General features: G+C 36.5%; 1 protein-coding gene across 2 annotated transcripts in view; it reads left to right on the forward strand.

Annotated features, from left to right (window-relative positions):
- stat3 (signal transducer and activator of transcription 3 (acute-phase response factor)) overlaps window positions 1–14,946 on the forward strand; it is a 31,316-nt gene continuing 16,370 nt past the window's right edge. Inside the window, exon 1 of one of the 2 annotated variants that reach the window (XM_059554716.1) lies at window positions 1–227. The gene's annotated coding sequence lies outside the window, so the exon portion shown is untranslated. Of the gene's footprint in view, window positions 228–273; window positions 400–14,946 lie in introns of those variants that run through there. The other variant, XM_059554725.1, reaches the window with a different exon arrangement.

The following is a 14,946-nucleotide window of genomic DNA, read 5'->3' on the forward strand; positions in this document are numbered from 1 at the left end:
ATCTCGTCCGTGAGCGCGTCAAAGTCCTGTCAATCAATGAAATGTGCAGCCCATTTTCGCATAGACCACTGTAGCCTGCGTGTTTGCAGTGACGGAAAAGTTGGAAAAGGTCTTTTTAGAGAACCGTATAGTGTCTTAAACGGTAGTTATTAACGTCAATAACGTGTTGGTTCTGCTTATATCGGCGGGGGACGTTTTATCAGACACCTTGAACGACACACGGTGGGGTAAGTTGTCAAACCACGTCGCTTTGTAAAAGAAACGTACTTAGACGCGACTCTGGTTGTTTCTCTGTGAAGACTGTACACTCGTGCTGTGTCAGATAATGTTTTGCAGTGCAGCTCGTGCTGATGTCTCGGTCACGACCTGAGAACGGGATGCGCTCGTGACGGAAATAATGTACGTATTGTTTCATCTGAGCCGCTAAAGCTAGACGAATGTCACTACTGTGACCTGACAAGACGATAGAAGTTACATGTATAACTTGGTTTCACTAACCCCCAGTATGTTGCCCATTACAGAATAAGAGTCTGCAGAATCATAAAGTTTTAAGTTCGCCTGAATACATATTTTGTAACCTGATTTTGACCCGTTTTTGCTTTATTTCGTTGATTCCTCATAAATGCAGATTCTTTATTATGCCATAGCAGGTTTATAGATGCCATTGTCGGTTTCTCTTCTCGGAGTCAGTCAATAAAGCTGTTATTTGCGTGGTTGACAGCATTTACAATAGGGCCAAAGTGTACATGTTGTACTTAACAGGCTGAAATTAAGGTGAGGTAAATAAAAATTATGAAGTGAGAAAGCGACAAGTGGAAATAAAATAACAATAAAAATGCCCTATACTGAATCTTGCAAATATTCACAATCTTGAAAATCCACCCAAAGTGCTTCCATTTTTTTTTAAATAGACACTGCAGAAAACGAATAAGGGGAGTCAATTAAAGATATATATATATATATATATATATATATATATATATATATATATATATATATATATATATATATATATATATATAAAACAAAAGACTAATAGAACAGCCAATTAAACTACTTTCAGTTTCACTTCTCATTATGGTTGCTGTCCGTGGATTACGCCCACCGACCCAGCATAAAAACAGCTTTGTATCCCGCTGTGACAGCTTTCATGCTTTTAGGATTGATTCTAGCAGGTGCGCTGCTTGGAACGTTATCGCTTCTTTTCTCACGCGCTCTGTGTCTCTGGGGGGATTCCCCACCTCTGCGTCGTGACGTCACCTCTTCCAGTAGATGGCCGAGGGAATCCTCGTGCGCGACGGTGAGCGGCGGCTCTAGCTGGTCGCCACATTTTCGCTTCTGTCTTTCGTGTCACCTCACGGAGTTTTTCTTTACACGCCAAATGAGACCACTTTCAGTTTTGCGCGATGGCCCAGAGCGATAGACGTTAGAAATAATAGGCTACTACTACGAGATTTTTTCTTTTTCTATTTATACTACTTATTTTATAGTTTTTTTTTTAAGTAATGCTGGAGCTCCATTTATACACCATGGTGATGTGATGTGAAGTAGTGACCAAAAAGGTGCATGAGGTGAGTGAGGTCTGGGATGCTTGAATTTTGGTTCCCACTTGTGGTAAACACTTGATGACTGCTTTTCCTGTACTCTTTGGTCAAAAAAAAAAAAGTTAAAGTGTTTTATTTATATATATATATATATATATATAATAATGTTTATGGCATGATTGGAATAATTAGTGCTCCATATCTTCATCATTTGTTTCTTCAGTCATGCGGATCTGAACAGCTTCCTCTTTTGTTTTCCCGTTTAAAGTGTTTAGTGCCAGGAAACGCTTACCACTGTTAAAAAGATCATCATCATAACTGTAAAAGACTTCTGTGCTACTGTAAAAACCTGTTAATTGGTTAACAGTATTTTCTCTTATCGGAAACTGTAATATATCTAATGGGAAAATTTGTGTAATTTTAAATTTAAAATCTTTAAAATGGTATTTTTTTACTTTCAAAAACGTATCATTTACAGTGAAAAACCATAAATTGACATTCCTATTGAGAATGGGACACCTCACATTTGATGTTTTTTATTTAAATATTTGTCCTCTTCAATTTTTTCTACTTTTATGTCAATTAGGGTTTTATTTTGAATGTTATGTTGTTAAATGAATGTTTATTGGATTATTTTTGTGTCATGCAAATTACCATGATGCTTTGTGTTTGCATTATTGAGACTACCGTATATGCTCTTTCTATATATTAATATTTATCTCAGCTTGTGGAAGAAGTACTTGGTGTTTTTTTTTTTTAATCATAATAACCCCTAAATTATCTCTTTCATATGAGCGTACAAGTCTGCATTATATAAGATCTTCAACAGTTCAAATGAGTCAGGTCAAGTATAGATGGTATCGCCCTGGCTGCTTCAGACAGTCGGTTCCTCTAACTCTTCTCACTTATTTTGCACTTCGGAGAAAGGCATAGAGTTTTTCCAGGGACCCAGACCACAACATTAGACATCTCTTATCAACATCTTGTTTTTTCTGGGCCCTAATGACTCACACCATTATCACTGAGTGAACTGATGTAATAAAGGCCAGTTTTACCCTTTAGTGAGTACTTTGCAAGACAAGGCTTTGGAGTATAATCCCTTTTTTTTTTTAATGCTATTTCTGTAGCTTTTTTTTTATTTGCACCCACATACTGAAAAAAACAAGTTCTGCTTCTGCTCATTCTCATAGTACCTCCAGCATCTTTATTTGGTCGTATTGTATGTATTAGGGTGTAGTGGCATGTCCAGCATAACATCTTCCATTCATTCTGATTTTCCTAATTACTAGTTTTCATTTTGTTTCAAATGAAAAGGGGAGTTCATTTCAATGGTATCCCACATAAGCAGCTATAAGAGTGACAGATACTCCAAAGCTCTGGGAAACTTCGGTTGAAGCCAAACCTTTACAGATGAAAACACATGGGTGGGGAGCTTGATTATTTAGAAAAATTATTGTTGCATCCGTTGAGAACTGCTTGATGAACCTTGATGAAGTTAGCCATGCTTTCTTATTGTTCCCCATTAACTGCACAGTAGTTACTGACAGATTTGTATTATATAATTTATCATTTTTAAAAGTACACTCTGTTATTTTTGTGTTGTGCTGCTCGGTGTGAAAGTTGCTATTGTAGAAATGTGCAATTTGTTGTCAACTTGTTATTCATTTTACAAGTAACAGTGTTCAATAATAAGGGTTTAACAGGATACTGTTAATTTATTTGTGTAATTTTATTTAATGCATCAAGGCATTAGCGAGTGTACTGTAGTTATTACTTTAAATGTGAAAGTGTCTCACTGTCTCTTAAAATTGATGTAATGGATATTCTCCCAGTTTGTTGATTTATTGTGTTTCTCTGAGCTTTGCTGATGAGAGTAAAGGTCAGTAGGGTCAGATATTGTAGGAATAAGTTAATAACCTGAGAATTTCTGACCATTTGAAGCTTTTCAAATACTTATAACTCAGCATATCAACCTGGATGTCCGGCTGCCCTCATTTAAAGCTTTGGTTGGTTTGTGCTAATTTTTAGATGGTACATGAAGACCCAGTGCAAGTTCTTTGAAATTTGGTGCTTTGTTTTTATACAGTGTACTGATATATACAATATATGATTCTTTTGGCATGGAAAACTTTATACTGAGGACAAGATCTCTGACAGTTTTTCTCAGTCATTTCTTTGAATTTCCTCCTACCGTATTTCATTTAGGTTGACCTAAATGACCTTTTTGTGATGTTTAAGACCAATCTGGTATTGTTTGGTGCAAAGTGTTTAAATCTTTTGAAGGAGGCTTACAGGTCAGTTTTAAAACGCCTTGCTGCACAAGCAACCATTTTGACTTGACTTTTGACTTGTAAGATGAAAGTCAGAATATGACATGATTTGCCACTTCTTAAACTATATGATACATGTGACATACATTCTTTTCATTGTGATCACCATATTGAAGATTCATTGTTTCATTACCATTGCACCGGTTTAGAGACTTGCACTCTTATATGAAACCCATTCTAGTCTCACTGAAATACAGGCAGCAGCTGTCAGCTGTTCTTGATATTACTTATTTATGTCCTGAGCTTGCTTTGCACCAGACTGTCTGGAGTCCTTGTTTCACTCCTGCTTTTAAAGAGAATCAAAAGTTGTGTTCGTGCTCCACAACCGTGTTTTTTTTTCTTGATCTGATATTTACACATTGGGAAGTCACACACAGGTCACATGATGAAATCTGACTGATCAGATAGAAGTCAGTTTCCATCTGCTGTTTTGCAAGCTACTTAAATCGATTGCAGTTAATTACTATTTGGTGTGTGTGTGTATATATATATATATATATATATATATATATATATATATATATATATAATAGGATAAACTGAATATTTTGGACCGTGTTGCATGTAGTCCAAATTAAGGTTTAGCCCTTTTTTTCATTCTGCATTAATTTTTCAGTTCCTTTTGCCATGCACAGCTTTTTCAGGAACTAGGCTTGTTGCGATAGTCGGTGTTACCGGTGATACACGGTGTTTAACCCACCTACCGGTCATAGCACTTGACCACCGGCACCGTCCCCATCGTGTTGAAGTTTTAGCCTATAGCGATAAAGCACTTAATTCAGTTAGTGACTAGGTGCCTTCATAATTTAGCGTAAGCGGAACGAGCGCCGCAGTAAAGCAGCAGGTGTCTGATTTCATTTATCATTTGAGGAGAGTGAGGCGAGCTAACTGGCAAAGGATGGCAGAAGATCTGGTTTCAAAGCGAACTGCTGCAATTTAAAATGAAGGTTTTTCGTTTATTGTTTCTCATTTAGCCTATTTATAATTTTTTTTGTACGGTGTATGCAGTTAATAGGCCTACCTCTTTTTTTTTTTTTTTGCTGAAAAAGGCAGGCACTTTATTTAACGAATATTTATAATTATTTAACGAGTCTTGTTTGATACTTGCACGATGTGTGCAGTGGTTCGTTTTGTTAATAAATGCACTTTAAAGGTGTTTCATAAGTGCTTTTGTTTAGTTTTTGCATGGTGTGTTAAGTTATTATTCATTTTGCAATAACGATGTGTGTAATACAAGCGAGTGTCTTATTGTTTTGTGTATTTTTATTAAGAATAAAATAAATTAACCCATGATTAATTCAAACAAATGCTACTGAATTGCCGCTAATTAAAGTGAAAGTAAATTGAGACGTGTGCACGTCTGCACGACCGCATTTTCGGCCTCCCGAAATCCCTGACACGCAACCCCGGTGACACCGGGATTACCGTTTTTTTTACACGTCGATTAACCGGTGGAAAAAATCCGTCACCGCAACATCCCTACCAGGAACTTTTTATTTTTAGATTTTCTTACGACATCTGTTTATTATTTCTTTCTACTTTGACATTATATGCCATATGTTTGTGATCTTGGAATCAGGGTGAAGATATTACAGAAATGGCTTGATTACAGTTAGTAATGATGTGTGTATTGGATTTTTGTATGCCTTGCCAATTGAATCGCTTGGTTTTATGTTATGTTTTTTACATTCCTGTTGTAAATTATGCTGATTTGTCTCTAAGATAATGTTATTTAATGTTATTTAGGCTACCATATTTTTTTGTCAAAATAGCAAAAATGACTTGTGAAAGCATCAGTAGCCACTTTTCTACTGTCGGGACAGTGCGAGCCAGTGCTTTAAACAAGGGCTGTGTATTGCCAAGAATCTGGCGATACGATACGCATCACGATACAGGGGTTCTGGTACGATATGTTGTGATGCATTGTGATACTGTAAGAAAGGCGATATATTGGGATATTTCGTATTTTAGGAATAGGATATATTTTAAGAAAAGATGTCATTAAGAACACACCACCATATGCAAACTTTAGCAATAAATAAATGAAAATTATTTAACCAGAACACAGTGGGATCTGCATTTGCAATAATCAGCCCCAGTAAAATTCAACGTTATTTAACCATTTTTTGTGCAGTAATAGGGGGAAAAATTTAAGTGCTTGCAGGATCCTTTAGTTAAATGTATAATACGTATAAAATTTATTGTATAAAAAGACCATATATATTTTTAGACCATGCTTTAATGGTTAACAGTTTAAGTTAACAATTATGACACACAATATCATAACATTTTTAACTGAACAAAATAATTACATCTGCTTATTAGTGCTTAATATCAATGAAAAATAAAGTGCTTACAGGATCCCTAAACACATAAAACAAGTGTAAATAAATAAAATAAATACAGATGTTGAACCTTTCCACTTGGATTTGACAGGTTTTTCCATTTGTATTTATGTTCCGCGTGGAATCGCCGAAACCGCAACGCGAGCACCGCATCCACTATACAGAACGCTCCCAAAATGAGAGACGGCTGCAGCCACGGGGCGATACTCCCACCCACCTCGTCACACAGGACACGACAGTCCCGCAGTGGACGTTACCACAAAGGCCCAAATGACGCCACACTTCAACTTTGTACACCGAAACTTGAACTGGGACTAAACTTTCACCCTCTGTTACTAGCAGTGAACTACATTAACGCTAACATTAGTGGCATGGTCTAATGCTAGTATTTCCTGTCACTCAGGTTTTGTTCAGAGATGAAGACTGCCATCTAGCGGTTGGGAAATACTCAAAACGAAACAATTGCCATGAATCTTGTGATTTTTATTTTAATTTTATATATTTGATTTTTGAGAATTGATACAGTATCGGCAAACAAAATATTGCGATACATACATGTATCAATATTTTTCTACACCCCTACTTTAAACGGACCGGGCATGGCTAATAGCCTCAGACCAGTAGCACCGAGGCCAAAATAGTGCTGCGTTTTCACTGTCGAGCCAGAAGCTCTGCTGCGCTTGACTAAAACCCACCCTTTACATGGCTCTTCAGAACAACGTCATGCAACCCCATCATTTAACCAACAAAGAGAAGTTATCAGAAAACTAATAAGAAATAAGTCAATGGAACGAGACTTAACAAAACAAACATGATAAAAACATCCGTTTGTTTGGATGCTTTGTTACTTTACTATAATAAGTGATACACTGATCATAATGAATAAATTTATCAGGCTTGAAAATTAGTCACAGAAATAAAGCATTTTGAAAATAGCCTGCTTATTCAGTCGAGTCTGTATTAGGCTTGCAGTGTTACCGGTTTTAATCCGCAATACCGGTTACATCCTTTTCCCACCATGATGCTGTCCCCACCGTCGTTTTTTAAAGTATTTGTTTTTTTCTTAAATATTTATTTGAATTAAATAAAAATAATAATTATAATTAATTTAGTTTAGAAGAGAGCATATTTTATAATTCAAAACTGAACAGCTACAATGGTGCGTGCCAAGAGACCGTCACATCACAGATCAGCATAACCGCGTCATCTATTCTCCCTGCTGCGTCTCATTAAAGACATCACATTGGCCACATCGGATGAGGACGGACAACTGACAGCCAACCTGAAAGCCGGCATCATGTCTATTTTAGATGAGAAATATGAAGCTCCGCCAGAAGCAGACTGGCAGCTTATGCGCAAGACAACGTTCCTGGATGGTCATCCTCGGAAAGCGCCGTCAGAGCACCACGTGAGAGAAGAGCGAGAACAAAATGATGAGGAAGCCGACGTCGAGCCGCAGCCCGGAAAAAAAAACTCTGCAAGCACGATTCATAAATGCCATTTTATAGGATTTTTTTGTTTTGTTTTGAGTACTAACTTGTCATGTAGGCTAAGGTCATTTTGGAAGTTTTTCTTTTATATTCGTTTCTTATTTATATGGTTTTATCTTATTTAAACTTTGTGTAATTTATTAAAGCCTATTTTATTTTCTTATTCGTTTTAAAAACGTTCTAATATTGGCTAGGCAATAAACGTTCTATGGTTCTTATTTGTTTGGGTCCACAGTTTGCCGATTTGCAGGTTTTTTTTTTATCGTGGTATTATTCATATTTATATGAATTTATATTTATATATACATATTTATTCGTTATGTTACTAAAATGTCTGTGTTTAATATCAGTGAGTTTTTTTTCATTCAAGCAATTGTCACCGAACTGCCAATTGCTGCTATTTCGAAAGTGAAAGTATAACGTGCACACATTTATAAGCTATTTTAAAGCAAGGAAGTTAGGAAAAGAGGACCCCACACTCCACCCCACGGTGATACCGGTATTACCGGTGTTGTCACACGTCGATTAACTGGTGGGAAATTTTCATCACCGCAGCAACTCTAGTCTGCCTCTGTTTATTTGGTTTCACAGTAGCCTATATACATCACATTTAGAAAGAATGATCATTTCTATATTTTTATAATATTTTGGGGGAGTTTTGTGCAGTTGGTGCGGTGCTCACGTTGTGGTTTTGGGGATTCCACACGGAAAATAAATTCAAATGGAAAAACCTGGAAGTTATAGAGATATAGCTGTATAGTTTCCAACTTGTTGCAGATTTTGCACTTGTGTGTAAAAAATAAACACAAGGGCAATTTTTAAAGCAAAATGTAATATAATGATAATGTAAGTATATCTTGCAAGAATATAGAATAAATTGCATATATTATCCTGTGCTAGTGTTACGGTTAATTCCAAAATTGTTCGGAATAACAGGAAATCAGTGTCAAGTAGCGGAAACTGCCGGAAATGCCGTTTAACAACACTGTGCCTCTCTTTCCACTTGTATCTTGTGAATGATTGTGCCGTAGGAGACGGGTAGGAGGTGAGAGACATTGTTAAAGACAGATCAGAACAAAGCACGCTTCTTCTGCTGTCTTCACGGAAATGAAAAGGAGGCTAAGGTCACAGCCAGGCCTGGGCCTTTTATCTCAGAGTGAACATTGGCCTCATCTGTGAGTGTCAAATCCTTTGAACTACACCAACGTTAAGCTTCCAACAGCTCAATGGGAATAGTTTGCAAGAGCTCTGTTAGAAACAAAACGAGGCTGTGAAAGCGGACTAGTGAGTTGATTTGAAGTTGGTTTATTTTTCATTATTTTTTCATGTCCCCAAAAACCTCTGTAGTCCCATTAAGCCACTTGTTAGCAATTGCCTTTTTTAAGACAAGTAAAAGATTTTTAAAAATCCCAAAGGGGCATTACTGATGCATTTTACGGAATAGAATAAAATGTTAAAATAACCCATTCAAAAACCCACTTACTTTGTAATGGACCCACAAGTACTAAAACGTGATGAACCCACAAGTACTAAAATGTGAACTGCATTTTCTATTGTCATAGAAACAAAACATTTAATTGAACAGATCTTAAAAAAATAAAATAAAATAAAATATATATATAATATAAAATATAAAGGACCTTTCCACTGCAGAGAACGAACCTTCATGAAAATTAGCTTTAAATTTACTCTGCCTCAAGCCATCCAAGATGTTACTTCATTGTGTGTTTATGTAAACAAACTAGTGAATTGAGCCAGTTCATTGGCAGAAACAGTAATAAGATCTCATTTCCCTGTTTGCCTGAGGCTATAGATTACCGGTAATGTTGTATATAATGTTCGTTTCCTTAGACCTCAGTATATCGTCAGGAGTCCCTGACTTGAATTTTATGAATCACCAAGGACCACGGTTTCAGCTAAAAATCTTTTTTTATTGTTATACTCTTGAAAAAAAATTCTTCTACATCTTGCATTTACAGCAAATTTTCATTTTTGGGTGAACTACTACTTTAAAAGTTCTTCATGGAATTGTCATTGCCAATTAAAAACGTTTATTTTGAAAACTGTTGTAGTCTAAATTCTCACAAAATCCTAGCGTAGCCAATTTTGCCAAAGAGGTTGACCAGGAAGTTGTTTCAAAAAACAGAAGTTGTTTTCTATAGAAATGAACTTTCACTTTAATACATCTAACCTGTACGCCTCTTAGACCACAGCCTATTGACCTCCATCTTTGGACATCTCAATCTTTTGCAGTTTTAGGGTAGTTTGCATACTCCCTTGTTTATGGTAACTCATTTGAGAGCTGAATTATAAACTTCCTCCAAGCTTTCCCCGAATCCTTCCCATTCTCTGAGTCTATTGTTCTCCTTCAGCTTTCGGCGAATCTGCTGGATATTTCTGACAGAACTTCTTCCAGCCTTAAGTACTTGCTGGTTTTCAGCTCATTATGACTTATCCTCTGTGTCTATGACCTTTTTCTCTTTGCACTTTGAGTCACAAACTCAGCCAATATAATTGAAGTTACACTGTGCTTCTTGTTACTCAGCATGTGAAGGAAGGAAAGCTAACCGACACTGAGTGCCAGGGTATTGTTTTTAGCCGCTCTCAAGTTGTGTAAGTGATTTTGCAGACATTTAGGTTGCAGTATGAGAACAGATACAGGAACTAAGAGTGTTGTGAATGAGTCCTAATCTAAAGTCTTTATAGGAGATGATTGAAACTGATTTGGGATCATAATTCATATTCCTGGCAATTGTTTGTTTGTTATTCTTGGGAGCACTGACATGCTGTAAAATGAGAATGGATGCCAAGTGGTGGGAGTCTACCAAATCCTCCCCCAGGGAGCATAAGTTATGTGGTTTTCTCATCTACCCATGAAGTTCTTGGCAATATGATCCAAGATATAATGTGTCATTTAATTATGCAGTGTTCCTAATATGCAGTGTTCCTGAAAAAAAACAAAAAACAGGGATGCCTTCAAAACAGTTCTTGTTGCATTTATGTAACATGTGATATTTGAGTTGTGTAACCAAGACTTCCTTTAGATTTCCCTTATATTTGATTGAACTGCTTTGTTTGCCTATTCAGTTTCAGTATCAAAGTAGATTGATCAGGGGTGTTTACAGATTCACAGCACTTATGTAAATCCATGAGTTCATAGACCCACTTTTGTTGGAAAATCATTGCATGTGATGCAAAACATCAATATTAAAATCTTTTATTTATAAAATGCTTTTTAAGGTATTTAAAGATCTCATAGCTATCACGGTCAAGTCATTTTGCAAATTCAGCTAAATCAAACCTCATCTATGCTAAAATAATCTAGGTGACAAATCAGCAGATTTTGCAATAACAATGTAGAACACAAAACAGAAACTAAATGTTTATGAGGCATGAAAATAGATGCACAGTGTGAATAAATTGTAACTTTTGAGCGGCAGCTCAGAAATGACCTGGAATGACCTGGAAGGACAAGAGTGAGTCCCGTCCACTGATCTATATATATATGACTGGATCGCTCATCGCGTTCTAAACTGCCAACAGACAGTGAAGCCACCGGAAGTGTTCGATCCGCCATCTTACTAATCCCTACCAGCAGAGAGCACCATTGAGTTACATTCAAACCGCTGTCCTAAACTAACTGATTTTGAAGCAAATCAATCAAATCGGATTCGTTTTTATTTTATGTTTATAAATTCATCTTTACTTCATATGTTATCTGCAGTGTTTACGGTCTTTTGGGGCAGTATAAGCGATCTATTCAAATCGTTTAGGTGGGTGTGTCTGCTGCGCACTGACGACACAGGTAACTGATCCCACACAAAATATAGCCTATTTCTTTATGAACATAATTTTTCAGGAAGTGTTAAACATGAACGTATTAGTATCGGAAATGGATTTTAATATATTGCAATGGATAATACAATATGTTGTTAATATTGCTCTATAAATGAAAAGCTTAACTTACTATCTGGGAAATAGAGCTTTATGTCTTTAAATCCGTACTGTATATAGTCATTTATTTCTCTGAATAAATTCAGATTTCAGAGTTAGCAGTTTGTAGTTTGTTATATATGTTGAGGTCGTGTCCGTCTGATGGTTATCGTGTTCATGTTCGCTACTGTAATGAACGTAGCTTTTTAATAAGTAGGGGAAATTCGCGACCTTTAAAAAAATAACCGTTTACATGCCTAGGGTGTTTGCATTGTAATGTACAGAAATACTTCAGATTTATAAACGCTGACTTGACACTGTCATAAAAACGGGCTGATGACTTTCTTGTTCTATAAAGTCCCTCCTTCAGAAATATGTAACGAGTTCTGATTGCGCCAGCGGTTCCTGTGTTGTGATTCGACAGCAGCTGAGTGCAGGCTGCCCTCCTGGAAACGTGATTGGGCTCGTTTTGGACTAGTTCTGAGAAGCAAGTGGGCAGGATTTGTTTTGAAAACCTGGCAATCCTGATCTGAACGCACGTGCTGGAGATGTACTTACAATCACAGGAGCGTTTTTACTGATGAGATGCGCATGAAAATCGCATTTGATTTTTTGCACAGCCCTAACATCTAGTTAACAAAGCTAAACAGAGTTGCCCTTTGTGTAATAAGTTACAGAAAATGTTAAACGCACCAACTTAAGTAATAAAATACACTTACCGGTTGTGGTCCATAAACAACGCATTCTCCAGACAAAGAGGGAACTGCTCCATCTTTCAGAAATAATCTTTGTGCGAATCCGGTATTAAACTGATTGAGATTGAGGAAGCTGTCCTCAGCAAAATGTGCTGCACATAGTTTTACATGTGGATTATAGTTTTCGGGAACCAAGTTAAACATGAATTGTAACCATTGATCTCTAAGTACAGCGTCCCTGGGAAGCCCAAACAAAGATGATTGGACTCAGAGATGAAAATAACAGCGTTTCGACGACATGGCGACAAACACAAACACAACTCTTCCTCTTCTCCGTTGGAGCGCAACAAGGCCACACCCACTTTTTGTGAATTCATGTGGGCGGAGGTTAGTCAAAAAACTGTTTTAGTGACGTCATTACTGCAGGAACTAGATGGATGTTGTCCAAACGGGTCGTTCGTTGTAGGCGAATTCTGTTAAATAAAATATCTCGCTTGGCATTGAACTTTGAGCTTTAGAATTTTACAGATATTATTTATACTCTAACAACAACATTACACACTAACTAAAGTTTAAAACATGGGATCACGAAGAACGGGACCTTTAATATATTACATAATATGCTGTGTATATTACATAATATGCTCTGTATATATTACATAATATGCTGTGAATAGTGTGCAAAACCTTAGACCATAGTTACACTGCATTGTGCCATGTTGGAAAAACATGAGGCGGTCTACACTGGATAAGACCAAGTGACTTCCACAGAAACAGCGCAGGCACTTATGTCGTATTTATTCATGTCTGGTTTATTGTTGGGTTTATTGTGTTGTTCTGGTCAAAAATATCGGCACCCTTGGTAAATATGATCAAAGAAGGCTGTAAAAATGAATCTGCATTGTTAATCCTTTTGATCTTTTATTAAAAAGATTCACAAAAATGTATCCTTTCATTGGATAAAAATGATTTAAATGGGGAAAAATATCATATATATAAATATATATAAATGTTTTTCTCTAATACACATTGGCCACAAGTAACAGCACCCTTTTATTCAATACTTTTTGAAACCTCCATTTGCCAGTTTAACAGGTCTACATTTTCTCCTATAATGCCTGATGAGGTCAAGAGATCAGAGACCATTCCTTCATCCAGAATCACTCCAGACCCTTTAGATTCCCAGCTTCTCCTCTTAGGTTCACTTCTCTCATTTTCCGTAGGGTTCAGGTCAGAGGACTGGAATGGCCATAGTAGAAGCTTGGATTTGAGTTCAGTGACCCATTTCTGTGTTGTTTTTGAGGTTTGTGTTTGGATTATTGTATTGAGTCAGTCACTTACTGATTTTTTATCTGTTGGTATTTGATAGAATCAAAGATGTCATGTATCTAAACAAGATGTCCAGGACCTCCAGCAGAAATATAGGCCCACAACATTAAAAATACAGCAGTATATTTCATTGTACACATGAAGTACTTTTTATCCCTGTTTTCACTAAACCCATCTTGAGTGTTTGCTGCTAAAAAACTAATTTTTTAGTTTCATCTGACCATAGAAGCCAGTCCCATTTGAAGTTCCAGTCATGTCTGATAACTCAATATGCTTTAGTTTGTTTTTGGATGAGCTAGGAGAATTGTTCTGGAAACCCTCCCAAACAACATGTGGTGATGTAGGTGTTGTTTAAAAATTTTTTTTTTGGTTTTCTGACCCCGAGACAACTATTTTCTGCAGTTCTCCAGCTGTGATCCTTGGAGAGTCGTAACCCACTCAAACTCTCCTCCTCACCGTGCATTAGGACGATATAGACACACGTCCTCTTCCAGGCAGTTTTGTAACATTTTCTGTTGATTGGAAATTGTTAATTGTTGCCCTGACGGTGGAAATGGGAATTTTCACTGCTCAGGCTCTTTTCTTAAAGCATCTTCACTAATTTGTGAAGCTCAATTATCTTTTGCTGCACATCAGAAATATATTATTTTGTTTTTCTCATTGTGATGGATGATTAAGGGAATGTGGGCTTTGTTTTCCGTCCTCCTTTCTATTTCTGTGAAACAATAAGCCATGGCTGGATAATTTCATGTTTATAATCATGCTGGAGTGCTCAAAATTGTGAACATGAATGGGAATATACTTCAGAGTTATTTTACTCGTAAGAATTTCTAGGGGTGCCAACAATTGTGTACAATGAGTCTTTGAGGAAAAACCTTTTTCATAATGATATTTCCCCCATTTTAAATTCTTATTATCCAATAAAAGTATATTTTTTTGTCAATTTGTTAAATAAGATCAAAAGGATTAACAATGCAGATGAATTTTCACAGCCGCCTTTGATCATATTTACCAAGGGTGCCGATATTTTTGGCCATGACTGTATTCTATTTTGTTTTGTTGTTTTTGCTTTAACTGAACTGCGTCAAATTTGCGAGAACCATAGCCAAGGGAGCTGGGAGACTAGTGAAACACTAAAGATTTGCTAGCAAAAAAACAGCAGCTTATTGTTTAGTACTTTGTACTTGATAGTTTATTGATTATACATTGACATTATAGTGGTCATAAATGCAACAGGTATCCTAGAAGGTGATCTAAAAACAAAAAAATGTTGCCAACAG

The sequence above is a fragment of the Carassius carassius genome, chromosome 1, assembly GCF_963082965.1.
Source record: "Carassius carassius chromosome 1, fCarCar2.1, whole genome shotgun sequence".
In the NCBI taxonomy this organism is placed as follows: Eukaryota; Metazoa; Chordata; class Actinopteri; order Cypriniformes; family Cyprinidae; genus Carassius; species Carassius carassius.